We start from the raw sequence: 12,426 nt of genomic DNA, 5'->3' as shown, positions 1-12,426 counted from the left end.
TCCCCATCTGGTTCAGACCTCCATTATGAGTACTCCCAGCCACAACCCATTTCTGAAGAGTTTGCCGCTCATACGTCTTTGGTTCCTCACTTTTTCAACATTTTCGCACCTATAAACTGATATAAAATTCTCATGATGCCACACACTATGCCCTTAAATATTATAGCACCATACACTGCACCCCTGAATATAATAGTACATACATTGTGCCCTTGAATACAATTGCGTCAAACACTATAAAGTAAAGCACCACACAGACACAATGCCTCCGGTAGATAGTGTCATTCACAAAGCCCCTTGTAGGTAGTGCCACTAATAGAACCCCCTGTAAACAGTGCCCCACATAGAGTGCCCCGTAGACGGTACCATTCACAATGCCCCCTGTAGATATTGCCATTTACAATGCCCCCTGTAGATAGTGGCACTCATATAGCCCTTTGTAGATAGTACCATTCACAATGCTCCTTGTATATAGTGGAAAAAAAGGTGACACACGGAGTAACGTCATGCAGATCAAACAGGATAAGTGAAAATATATAGGGCGCTCTTAAAACCACTCCACTTGGTGAGTTGTACAACCACAGGTACAACACTGGCATAGACAAGTAATAACATATGGTCGGCTGCAGCTATCCCCAAAACTGATGGGTGTCAGTTACCACCGCAAATTAATTCCGGTAATATGTAGAAAAACTGTGAACTAAAATAGCGCTGCCAACATCCAGAAGAATCATGCAGTGTCTGAGTAAAAGAGTTGAATCATCATACAAAATAGTGCCTACACGTTTCAACACCGGTCTGGCGTCTTTATCAGGCCCCTGTAGATAGTTCCATTCACAATGCCCCTTGTAAATAGTGCCCCTCATAAAGCCCCCTGTAGATTGTGCCCCTCATAAAGCTCACTGTAATAGTGCCCTTTATAAACTCCCTGTAGACAGTGCCCTTCATAAAGCCCACTGTAAGTGCCACTCATAAAGTCCCCTGTAGATAGTGCCCCTCATAAAGCCCCCATGTAGATAGTGCCTCTTATAAAGCCCTCTTTAGATAGTGCCCCACATAGAAATTTACATTTAAAAACAAAAGATACAAAACCCTCACAAGGAATAAATGAAGTCAGAACAATGGGGCAATGGATGATCCAAGTAAGTACACAGTGTCAAGGTCCTACAAAAATAGATTTTTGTAGGACCTTGACAATGTGTGCTTATTTGGATCACCCAATGCTCCATTGTTCTGATTTCATTTATTCCTTGCGAGGGTTTTGTATATTTTGTTTTTAAAGAGGCTCTGTCACCACATGATAAGTGGCCTATCTTCTACATAATGTGATCGGCGCTGTAATGTAGATTACAGCAGTATTTTTTCTTTAGAAAAACAACGGAGTTATGACCTATTTTAGCTTTATGCTAATTACTTTCTTAATAGACAACTGGGCGTGTTTTACTTTTTGACCAAGTGGGCGTTGTGGAGAGAAGTGTATGACGCTGTCCAATCAGCGTCATACACTTCTCTTCAATTCATTTACTCTGCACATAGTGATCTTACTAGATCACTATGTGCAGCCACATACACACACACTAACATTACTGAAGCATCTTGAAAGTTAATAGACATCACCTCCAGCCAGGATGGGATGTCTATTCACAATCCCAACACTTCAGTAATGTTTGTGTGGGATTTACAGCACAGCAAGCGTTACCTCACAAGTTTACGCTGTAAATGACAATTTACAGCGAGCTTATGCTTGCTGTGCTGTAAGTCACACACAAACATTACCGAAGTGTCGGGATTGTGAATAGACATCACGTCCTGGCTGGAGGTGATGTTTATTAACTCTCAAGACACTTCAGTAATGTTAGTGTGTGTGTATGTGGCTGCACATAGTGATCTAGTAAGATCGCTATGTGCCGAGTGAATGAATGAAGAGAAGTGTATGACGCTGATTGGTCAGCATCATACACTTCTCTCCACAACGCCCACTTGGTCAAAAAGTAAAACACGCCCAGTTGTCTATTAGGAAAGTAATTAGCATAAAGCTAAAATAGGTCATAACTCCGTCAAAAATTTTCATTTTTCTAAATAAAAAACACTTCTGTGATCTACATTACAGCGCCGATCACATTAAGTAGAAGATAGGGCATTTATAATGTGGTGACAGAGCCTCTTTAAATGTATGTCTATGTAGTTTTATGGTATATCAATAAAGTATCTCTTGTATTCTTTCAATATATGGTCGTGATCTCTTCTGGGTTGGTTTATTATCTATTTACTAGGACCATGTTACAATATGGGCCTTTTGCTCGCTTTTTCTAAAGTATTTCCTGTATCTTTACAGTGTAATTCCCCTTCCACTATGGATTATAGGAGTAAAGAAATCTCCTGGCCAGCACAATCCGAAAATGTCTTCTCTAATCAACCCTCACAAATGATGGAGTCAGTTCAGAGAGTGGCAATTAAAAAGACATTGAAAAACCTTCTGCGCCGACGTACTTGGATCTGGTGAAATAAGACATCTATACAACAATATATGAATAAGGGTTTGATTCCACATGGCTTACGTGTACAAGTGTTTCCATCTTTCCCTATAGATGATGACGCATTCACAATGAAATTTGAGGAATCGTGTGGCCTTTGTTCCAATAATTTTATGGAGCTTCTTGTAAGCCATAACAATATTTCTCTTGAACAATTGGACAAGGAAGTTGAGGAAGTCCAGAGGAGGGTCCAAGTGGAATTTTCGAAGGACAAGATTGACCTTCTGTATAAAGAATTAGAGGAGTCCTTCTTTGAATGGGAGAAAGAAATTTTCACTGCCAAAATGAAGAAATACCAACATGACGTGGATTTTCAAAATAAACGTATTTACAAGTGCCTTTTGAAGTCTAACGGTATACTTAAGCAATCACCATCCACGACTTCTCAATCTTCAGTAAGTGTTAATTCTAACACATCGATTTCCAGAACCGGACGATATCCTCAATGACATGGTAAACGTAAGGCGGACCAAGATTGTAGACATGATCAGAGACCCATTGATAAAAAACGGATGAATGGGCCTGGAGCAGAATCTGGAACAACTAATTCTTTAACCCCTTCCCTCTTTGGCCGCTTTTGACCTTCCTGACAGAGCCTCATTTTTCAAATCTGACATGTTTCACTTTATGTGGTAATAACTCCGGGATGCTTTTACCTATCCAAGTGATTCTGAGATTGTTTTCTCGTGACACATTGGACTTTATGTTACTGGCAAAATTTGCCCGATACATTCAGTATTTAATTGTGAAAAACACCAAAATTCAGCGAAAAATTGCAAAAATTTGCATTTTTCTCAATTTAAATGTATCTGCTTGTAAGACAGGCAGTTATATAACACAAAAATGTTGCTAACTAACATCCCCCATATGTCTACTTTAGATTGGCATCGTTTTTTGAACATCATTTTATTTTTCAAGGACGTTACAAGGCTTAGAACTTTAGCAGCAATTTCTCACATTTTCAAGAAAATTTCAAAATGCTATTTTTACAGGGGCCAGTTCAGTTGTGAAGTGGGTTTGAGGTCCTTAGATATTAGAAACCCCCAATAAGTCACCCCATTTTAAAAAATGCACCCCTCAAAGTATTCAAAACAGCATTTAGAAAGTTTCTTAACCCTTTAGACATTGCGCAGGAATTAAGGCAACGTAGAGGTGAAATTTACAAAGTTCATTATTTTTTTCCAGAAATTCATTTTGAATCCATTTTTTTTGTACCACAGAATGTTTTACCCAAGAAATGCAACTCAATATTTATTGCCCAGGTTCTGCAGTTTTAGGAAATATCCCACATGTGGCTCTAGTGTGCTACTGGACTGAAGCACCGGCCTCAGAAGCAAAGGAGCACCTAGTGGATTTTGGGTCTCCTTTTTATTAGAATATATTTTAGGCACCATGTCAGCTTTGAACAGGTCTTGTGGAACTAAAACAGTGGAAACCCCCCAAAAGTGACCCCATTTGGGAAACTACACCCCTCGAGGAATTTATATAGGGGTGTAGCAAGCATTTTGACCGGCCAGTTTTTTTGCAAAAATGTTTGGAACTAGGCCATGAAAATGAAAATCTAAATTTTTTCAAATAAAATGTAGGTTTAGCTAATTTTTTTTCATTTCCAAAAGAACTAAAGTAGAAAAAGCACCACAACATTTGTAGAGCAATTTCTCCCGAGTAAAACAATACCCCACATGTCGTAATAAACGGTTATTTGGACACACGGCAGGGCTTAGAATGGAAAGAGCGCCATTTGGCTCTTGGAGCTCAAATTTAGCAGGAATGGTTTGCGGAGGCCATGTCGCATTTGCAAAGCCCCCTAGGGGACAAAACAGTGGAAACCCCCAACAAGTGACCCCATTTTGGAAACTATACCCCTCGAGGAATTTATCTAGGGGTGTAGCAAGCATTTTGACCGGCCAGTTTTTTTGCAAACATTTTTGGAACTAGGCCATGAAAATGAAAATCTAAATTTTTTCAAATAAAATGTAGGTTTAGCTAATTTTTTTTCATTTCCACAAGGACTAAAGGAGAAAAAGCACCATAAAATTTGTAAAGAAATTTCTCCCGAGTAAAACAATACCCCACATGTGGTAATAAATGGCTGTTTGGACACACGGCGAGGCTGAGAAGGGAAAGAGCGCCATTTGGCTTTTGGAACTCAAATTTAGCAGGAATGGTTTGCGGAGGCCATGTCACATTTACAAAGCCCCTGAGGGGACAAAACAGTGGAAACCCCCAACAAGTGACCCCTATTTTGGAAACTACACCCCATGAGGAAATTATCTAGGAGTACAGTGAGCAGTTTGACCCCACAGGTGTTTTACAGAACTTATTGGAAGTAGGCCGTAAAAATGAAAATCTACATTTTTTGAAATAAAATGTAGGTTTAGGTTTTTTTTTTCATTTCCACAAGGACTGAAGGAGAAAAAGCACCATAAAATTAGTAAAGCAACTTCTCCCGAGTAAAACAATACCCCACATGTGGTGATAAACGGCTGTTTGGACACACGGTAGGGCTCAGAATGGAACTAGCACCATTTGGATTTTGGATAGTGTCTGGGCGCCATGTCACATTTGCTGAGCCCCTGTAGTACTAGTACAGTGGAAACACCCCAAAATTGACTCCATTTGGGAAACTGCACCCCCTGAGGAATCATCTAGGGGTATAGTGAAAATTTTGATCCCAAAGGTTTTTTGCTGAATTAAGCCATGAAAATGAAAAATATTTTTTTTTTCCAACAAGATGTCGTTTTAGATCAACATTTTTCATTTTTACAAGGAATAGAGAAGAAAAAGCACCCCAACATTTGTAAAGTAATTTCTCCCGAGTCCAGTAACACCCCATATGTGGTTATAATAAGCTGTTTACATATATGGGAGCATTCAGAAGAAAAGGAGCGGTATTTATCTTTTGGAGCGTAGATTTTGCTGGAATGGTTTGCGGACGCCATGTTGCATTTGCAAAACCCCTGATGTGCCAAACAAAAGTGACCCCGTTTTAGAAACTACACCCCTAAAGGCATTTATCAAGGGATGTAGTGAGAATTTAGACTCCACAGGTGTTTTTCAGAAATGAATACGCAGTGGATGGTGCAAAGTGAAAATTGCAATTTTTCCACTGATCTGCCCATTCACCACACAAGATGTTGTGCCCCTGGAGAATGTTACCCCATAAATTGTTAAGCGGGTTCTCCCGGGTATGGTAATGCCTTACTTGTGGCCATAAATTGCTGTTTGGGCACACTGTAGGGCTAAGAAGGAATAGACCGCCATTTTGAGCATGGATTTTGCTTGGTAGTTTTGTTTGAGTTTTGCTGGTATTCAGTTTATAATGTGGTGGCATATGTAATCTGTGCGGAGTATATCAGGGGTATATGTAATCTGTGCGGAGTATATCAGGGGTATATGTAATATGTGAGGAGTACATCAGGGTATATGTAATCTGTGCGGAGAACATCAGGGTATATGTAATCTGTGCGGGTACATCAGGGCATAATAAGAGGGTATAATAATGGGGTAAATAATACAATTCTCCATAGATGTGTGTTACGATGTGAAGCGATCCGTTATGCACAGGCCGGTGTCACACTGATAAATGGTTTTCTTTCTTGTCCCCCTTTTGTAACGCTCTGCACCTTTTGGGGACTTTTTCTCCTTCGTAGTTTGGGAAATATTACTGGGAAAGTTTTGCGCTGGTATAATACGGGCGCCCTCGCTTCCAGCGGATGTGCGATGTCCCTTCCCTTTCCTAGTTCCTAAATACTAGGGCCCTGAAACTGAAGGAATGTTCCCCTCCGACCTGCGCATTGAGATGTTTTTTCATCACCGCATTACTAGTGCCGTAACTTTTTTGTTTTTCAGTTGATTGGGCGGTGTGCGGGCTTGTTTTTTGCGAGACGGGCTGTAGATTTTATTGGTACCATTTTAGAACACATACGACTTTTTGATCACTTTTTATTTCATTTTTTGGTAAAGGAAATTACCAAAAACAAGCAATTCTGGAATCGTTTTTTATTGTTTTTTTTTATCGGCATCCACAGTGCGCTCTAAATTACATGTTAGCTTTATTCTGCGGGTCGATACGATTACGGCGATACCAAATTTATATAGTTTTTTTTATGTATTGCGGCTTTTGCACAATAAAATCACTTTTTTTATAAAATCATTTGTTTTCTGTGTCGCCATATTCTAAGACACATAACTTTATTATTTTTGCGTGCACAAAGCGGTGTCAGGGATTATTTTTTGCGGGACGGATTGCCGTTTTTAGTGGTACAATTTTGGAGTAAATGTGACTTTTTGATCACTTTTTATAGCATTTTTTGGAAGGAGATGTGACCTAAAAACAAAGATTCTGGCGTTGTTTTTCATGGTTTTTTTTTACGGCGTTTACCGTGCGGGATAAATTACATAATAGTTTTGTAGTTTGGGTCGTTACGGACGCGGCGATACCAATTATTTATAGTTTTTTTAATTTTTACGGTTTTTCCCATAATAAAAGACTTACTATGGGAAAAAAGTCAGTTTAGCTTTATTTTTATTTGAAATGTGTGTGTTTTTATTGTTTTACCACATTTTTATTAACTTTTTTTTACTTTTCTGACTTGTCCCACTAGGGGACATGAGGGCCTGATGCCCCGATCGCTACTCTAATACACTGCACTACATACGTAGTGCAGTGTATTAGCGCTGTCAGTTATTCACTGACAGCAAGCCTATGAGGACACGCCGAAGGCGGGTCCTCATCGGCTCCCGTACAAGGCAGACTCGGACGCCATTTTCTGGCGTCCGATTGCCACAGCAACCCAGCGATTGCATCACTGGGTTGCCGATCGGGTGAAAACCTATCAGATGCTGCGCTCTATTGAGCGCAGCATCTGAGGGGTTAATCTGCCGGATCGGAGAGTAGCTCCGGTCCTGGCAGTTACAGGAGGGTGCCAGCTGTATAATACAGCTGTCACCCCGCGGTGATGGTGCCGGCTCTGCTTCTGAGCCCGCACAATCACTGCGCCGTACATGTACGGCGCTTTGCGGGAAGCACTTCCCGACAGCGCCGTACATGTACGGCGCATGTCGGGAAGGGGTTAAGGGCTTATTTAGACGAACCTATAATAGGTCCGTGCAACGCGCGTGATTTTCTCGCGCCTCGCACGGACCTATGTTAGGCTATGGGGCCGTGCAGACTATCCGTGAGTTTCACGCAGCGTGTCCGCTGCGTAAAACTCACGACATGTCCTATATTTGTGCGTTGTTCGCGCATCACGGACCAATTGAAGTCAATGGGTGCGTGAAAATCATGCGCAGCACACGGAAGCACTTCCGTGTGACCAGGGGCGTAGCTAGAGGCTCATGGGCCCCGATGCAAAAATTCTTACTGGGCCCCCCCCCCCCCCGCAAACTTCTCATGGCCGACGGTCCGCTTTCAGCTGCATCGCTGGGTCTCCTAAGTGACCCAACAATGCAGCACTAACAGCCGGGGCGTCACTAAGGCTGGGTTCACACACACTATTTACGGACGTAATTCGGGCGTTTTAGCATTGAATTACGTCCGAAAATGCGGCTCAAAAGCGTCGGCAAACATCTGCCCATTCATTTGAATGGGTCTTACGATGTTCTGTGCCGACGGTCATTTTTTTTTACGCGTCGCTGTCAAAAGGCGGCGCGTAAAAAAGTGCCTGTCACTTCTTCAGACGTAAATGGAGCCGTTTTCCATGGACTCCATGGAAAACCAGCTTCAGTTACTTCCGTAATGGACGCAGCAAAAGACGCCTGCACATGCCATTACGGCTGAAATTACGGTGCTGTTTTCTCCTGAAAACAGCACAGTAATTTCAGCCGTAACGGACGCTGCCGTGTGAACATACCCTCAGGGCTTAAAATGTCCGGGAAATAGCCCCAATACATATGTGTCCGCCCCAAAAAAAAGTGTGTATATGAGACAGCATAGCATATCTATAGCACTACGACCCTATCAACTATGGATAGGATTAGATACAGTGGCTCAGAAGGCAGTATCACACATGATAGGATTAGATACAGTGGCTCAGCAGACAGTATCACACATGATAGGATTAGATACAGTGGCTCAGAAGGCAGTATCACACATGATAGGATTAGATACACAGCTCAGCAGACAGTATCACACATGATAGGATTAGATACAGTGGCCCAGCAGACAGTATCACACATGATAGGATTAGATACAGTGGCTCAGCAGACAGTACCACACATGATAGGATTAGATACAGTGGCTCAGCAGACAGTACCACACATGATAGGATTAGATACAGTGGATCAGCAGACAGTATCACACATGATAGGATTAGATACAGTGGCTCAGCAGACAGTACCACACATGATAGGATTAGATACAGTGGCTCAGCAGACAGTATCACACATGATCGGATTATATATATGGCCCAGCAGACAGTATCATACATGATTGGATTAGATACACAGCTCAGCAGACTGTATCACACATGATAGGATTAGATACAGGGCCCAGCTCGCTGACATTGCGGCTCCAGCGCTGGACCCAGGATAGGTAAGAATAATAATTTTGCTTCTTTATGTGTTACTGATTATTTTTGTGTTTGTGTTTTTTTACAGGTTCGGTTGTTGGACTTCGGATACGAGGACTTCAATGACGGCGTTTTTTTTATTCTCAATAAAATGGTTAATGGGGGTTGTGTTTTTTTATTTCAATAAAATATTTTTTCTATGTGCTTGTATCTTTTTAAACTTTATTATCACCGCCTTAGTAATGGCCGCTGGCTGATTGACAACCTCCATTACTAAGGCGAGGCTTAATGTTAGCCGGTGCAGAGGCTACACTAACCCCCATTATTACCCCGGTACCCACCGCCACCAGGGGTACTGGGAAGAGCCGGGTACAAACCAGTACCCGACCATCTGTAGTGACGGGCAGGCACCGGGGTGGCCGCAGGCTGGTAGTATTAGGCTGGGGAAGGCCAAAAACAGTGGCCCTTCCCACCCTTGTAATGCTGCCTGCTGCTGCTGTGTTGTATCTGGCTGGTTATGAAAATTGGGGGGGACCCGACATCGTTCTTTCCAATTATTTATTATTATTTTTTTTTTTAAATGACGTGTGGTCCCCCCCATTTTCATAACCAGCCAGATACAATAAAGCAGCAGCAGGCAGCATTACCAGGGTGGGAAGGGCCACTGTTTTTGGCCTTTCCCCTCCTGATAATACCAGCCTGCGGCCACCCCAGTGGCCGACCATCACTACAGATGGTCAGGTACTGGATTGTACCCGGCTCTTCCCAGCACCCCTGGTGGCGGTGGGTACCGGGGTAATAAAGGGGGTTAGTGTTAGCCTCTGCATCCGCTAACACTAAGCCCCGCCTTAGCAATGGATGCTGTCAATCAGCCGGCGGCCATTACTAAGGCGGTAGTAATATAGTTTAAAAAAAAAGACAAAGACATAGAAAAAATATTTTATTGAAATAAAAAAAAAACCCACACAGCCCTCATTAACCATTTTATTAATAAAAAAAAAAGCTGTCATCGAAGTAGTCCTGGAATCCGCCGTAGTCCAACGACCGAACCTGTAAGAAAACACACAAAAAATGATTAGTAACACATGTGTTAGGGTATGTGCACACACACTAATTACGTCCGTAATTGACGGACGTATTTCGGCCGCAAGTACCGGACCGAACACAGTGCAGGGAGCCGGGCTCCTAGCATCATACTTATGTACGACGCTGGGAGTCCCTGCCTCGCTGCCGGACAACTGTCCCGTACTGAAAACATGTTTACAGTATGGGACAGTTGTCCTGCAGCGAGCCAGGGACTCCTAGCATCGTACATAAGTATGATGCTAGGAGCCCGGCTCCCTGCACTGTGTTCGGTCCGGTACTTGCGGCCGAAATACGTCCGTCAATTACGGACGTAATTAGTGTCTGTGCACATACCCTAAGGCTTAGATACAGGGCCCATGTGTGATACTGTCTGTGGGACCCTGTATCTAAGCCTACATCAAGGTAGGCTTAGATACAGGGTCCAGCAGACAGTAATCTTATACAGTATAAGATTACTGTGTGCTGGGGCCCTGTATCTAAACCTACAGTGTGGTAGGCCTAGATACAGGGCCCAGCAGACAGGATCACGCATGGGCCATGTATCTAAGCCTACCATGTGATTGGCTTAGATACAGGGCCCAGCAGACAGGATCACACAATCTGTGATCCTGTCTCATGGGCCCCCTAAGCCTGATACATCGTAGGCTTAGGGGTTGTGCAGTCCCTAAACATTGATGGCCTATCCACAGGATAGGCCATCAATAGCTGATGTGTCGCCCGGGACCCGCAAATCAGCTGTTTTGAAGGGGCCGCAGCACTCGTACGAGAGCTGCTTCCCCTTCATTTCACTACTCGCTCACACTGTGAATCGCCGACACCGATTCACAGTGTGACCGGAATGAAGTGACAGGAATGAAGGGGAGCAGCTCTCGTACGAGTGCTGCGGCCCCTTCAAAACAGCTGATTGGCGGGTCCCGGGAGTCAGACCCCGCCAGTCAGGGCTAACCTTACCTTCCTCTTCGGCCGCGGCGGGAGTTCTGTAGTCTCGATGCTGTGCGCGGCGGCATAGCGCTGTGACGTCATGCGCTGCGCACAGCGCTTGATGTCAGGACCTCCGCTGCGATCCGGAACCAGGAAGGTAAGTAAAGTATGTTACTATAGTAACAGGGGCCCGCGGCCCGAGTTACTATAGTAACTTTTTATTGATGTGGTGCGGGGGGCCGTGGGCCCCCCTGGCTTCGGGGCCCGGTCGCAATTGCGACCGCTGCGACCCCTATAGCTACGCCAGTGCGTGTGACGCGCGTGATTTGCGCAACAGCAGTAAAAAGTATGAATGAAAACAGAAAAGCACCACGTGCTTTTCTGTTTACAAACATACAAACAGAGTGTCATAATGATGGCGGCTGCGCGAAAATCACGCAGCCACGCATCATACGCGGCTGACACATGGAGCTCTTAAGTACCTTTTGCACGCGCAAAACGCCACATTTTTTTCGCCCGCAAAACGCACACACTCGTGTAAATCCGGCCTAAATGTAAAAAATCTTTCTGATATGGTTTTAACATCTGCCCAACTTGAAGTTCTTCAATTGGGTTTAACCTTCTCACCTGTTGCCAAATTTGACTGTTGTTCTACAGTAAAAGACCTACAACTTTTCGTACGGAAATTAATTTTCAAAAAGATTTATGAAAACAAGGAGCCGTTAATGCTCTACAGGAACTACTTGATGAACAGGAGTAACACCCTCAGGGTAGGTATCCCCAACACCTATTACCCAAATCAACTAAATTCCCCACTTTGAGTATGTTTCCAGAAATCTGCTTATTCGTTAAAGTAGAGGAATTGAAGAAAATTCCAAATCGCATCCAGATGGCCAATCTCACTCATACCCAGAGAACAGCTATTAGTGAGTTATCTTCCCTGAAAGGGATTGTAATTAAACCATCGGATAAAGGCGGCAACATAGTATCCTGGCCTGTTCCAATGTATGAGAGAGAAATGTTTCGTCAATTACGAGTGGCTGAGTGTTATAAAAAAATTAACATTTAATCCCTTGTTCAATTTCCAACAGAAACTTTCAACTATGATTGGTGATTGGCCAAGCTTGTGATGATGGTATCCTTGTGAAAAAACAGGTGGATGGCTTGCGAATTACTGAACCGACCGTGGCGACAATATACCTTCTCCCTAAAATCCACAAAAATGCTCATAAGCCTCCTGGACGGCCTATTAGGTCAGGATCCAACAGCATTTTGGAACCTCTATGCAAGTATGTCTTGATTATTTTCTCAAACCTATTGTTGAAACGCCACCTCTGTATGTTAAAGACACAACTGACATTCTGAAGAAGCTT

Source organism: Rhinoderma darwinii, chromosome 8 (genome assembly GCF_050947455.1).
Source record: "Rhinoderma darwinii isolate aRhiDar2 chromosome 8, aRhiDar2.hap1, whole genome shotgun sequence".
Classification (NCBI taxonomy): domain Eukaryota; kingdom Metazoa; phylum Chordata; class Amphibia; order Anura; family Rhinodermatidae; genus Rhinoderma; species Rhinoderma darwinii.
Note: the sequence above shows the minus strand (reverse complement) of the source record.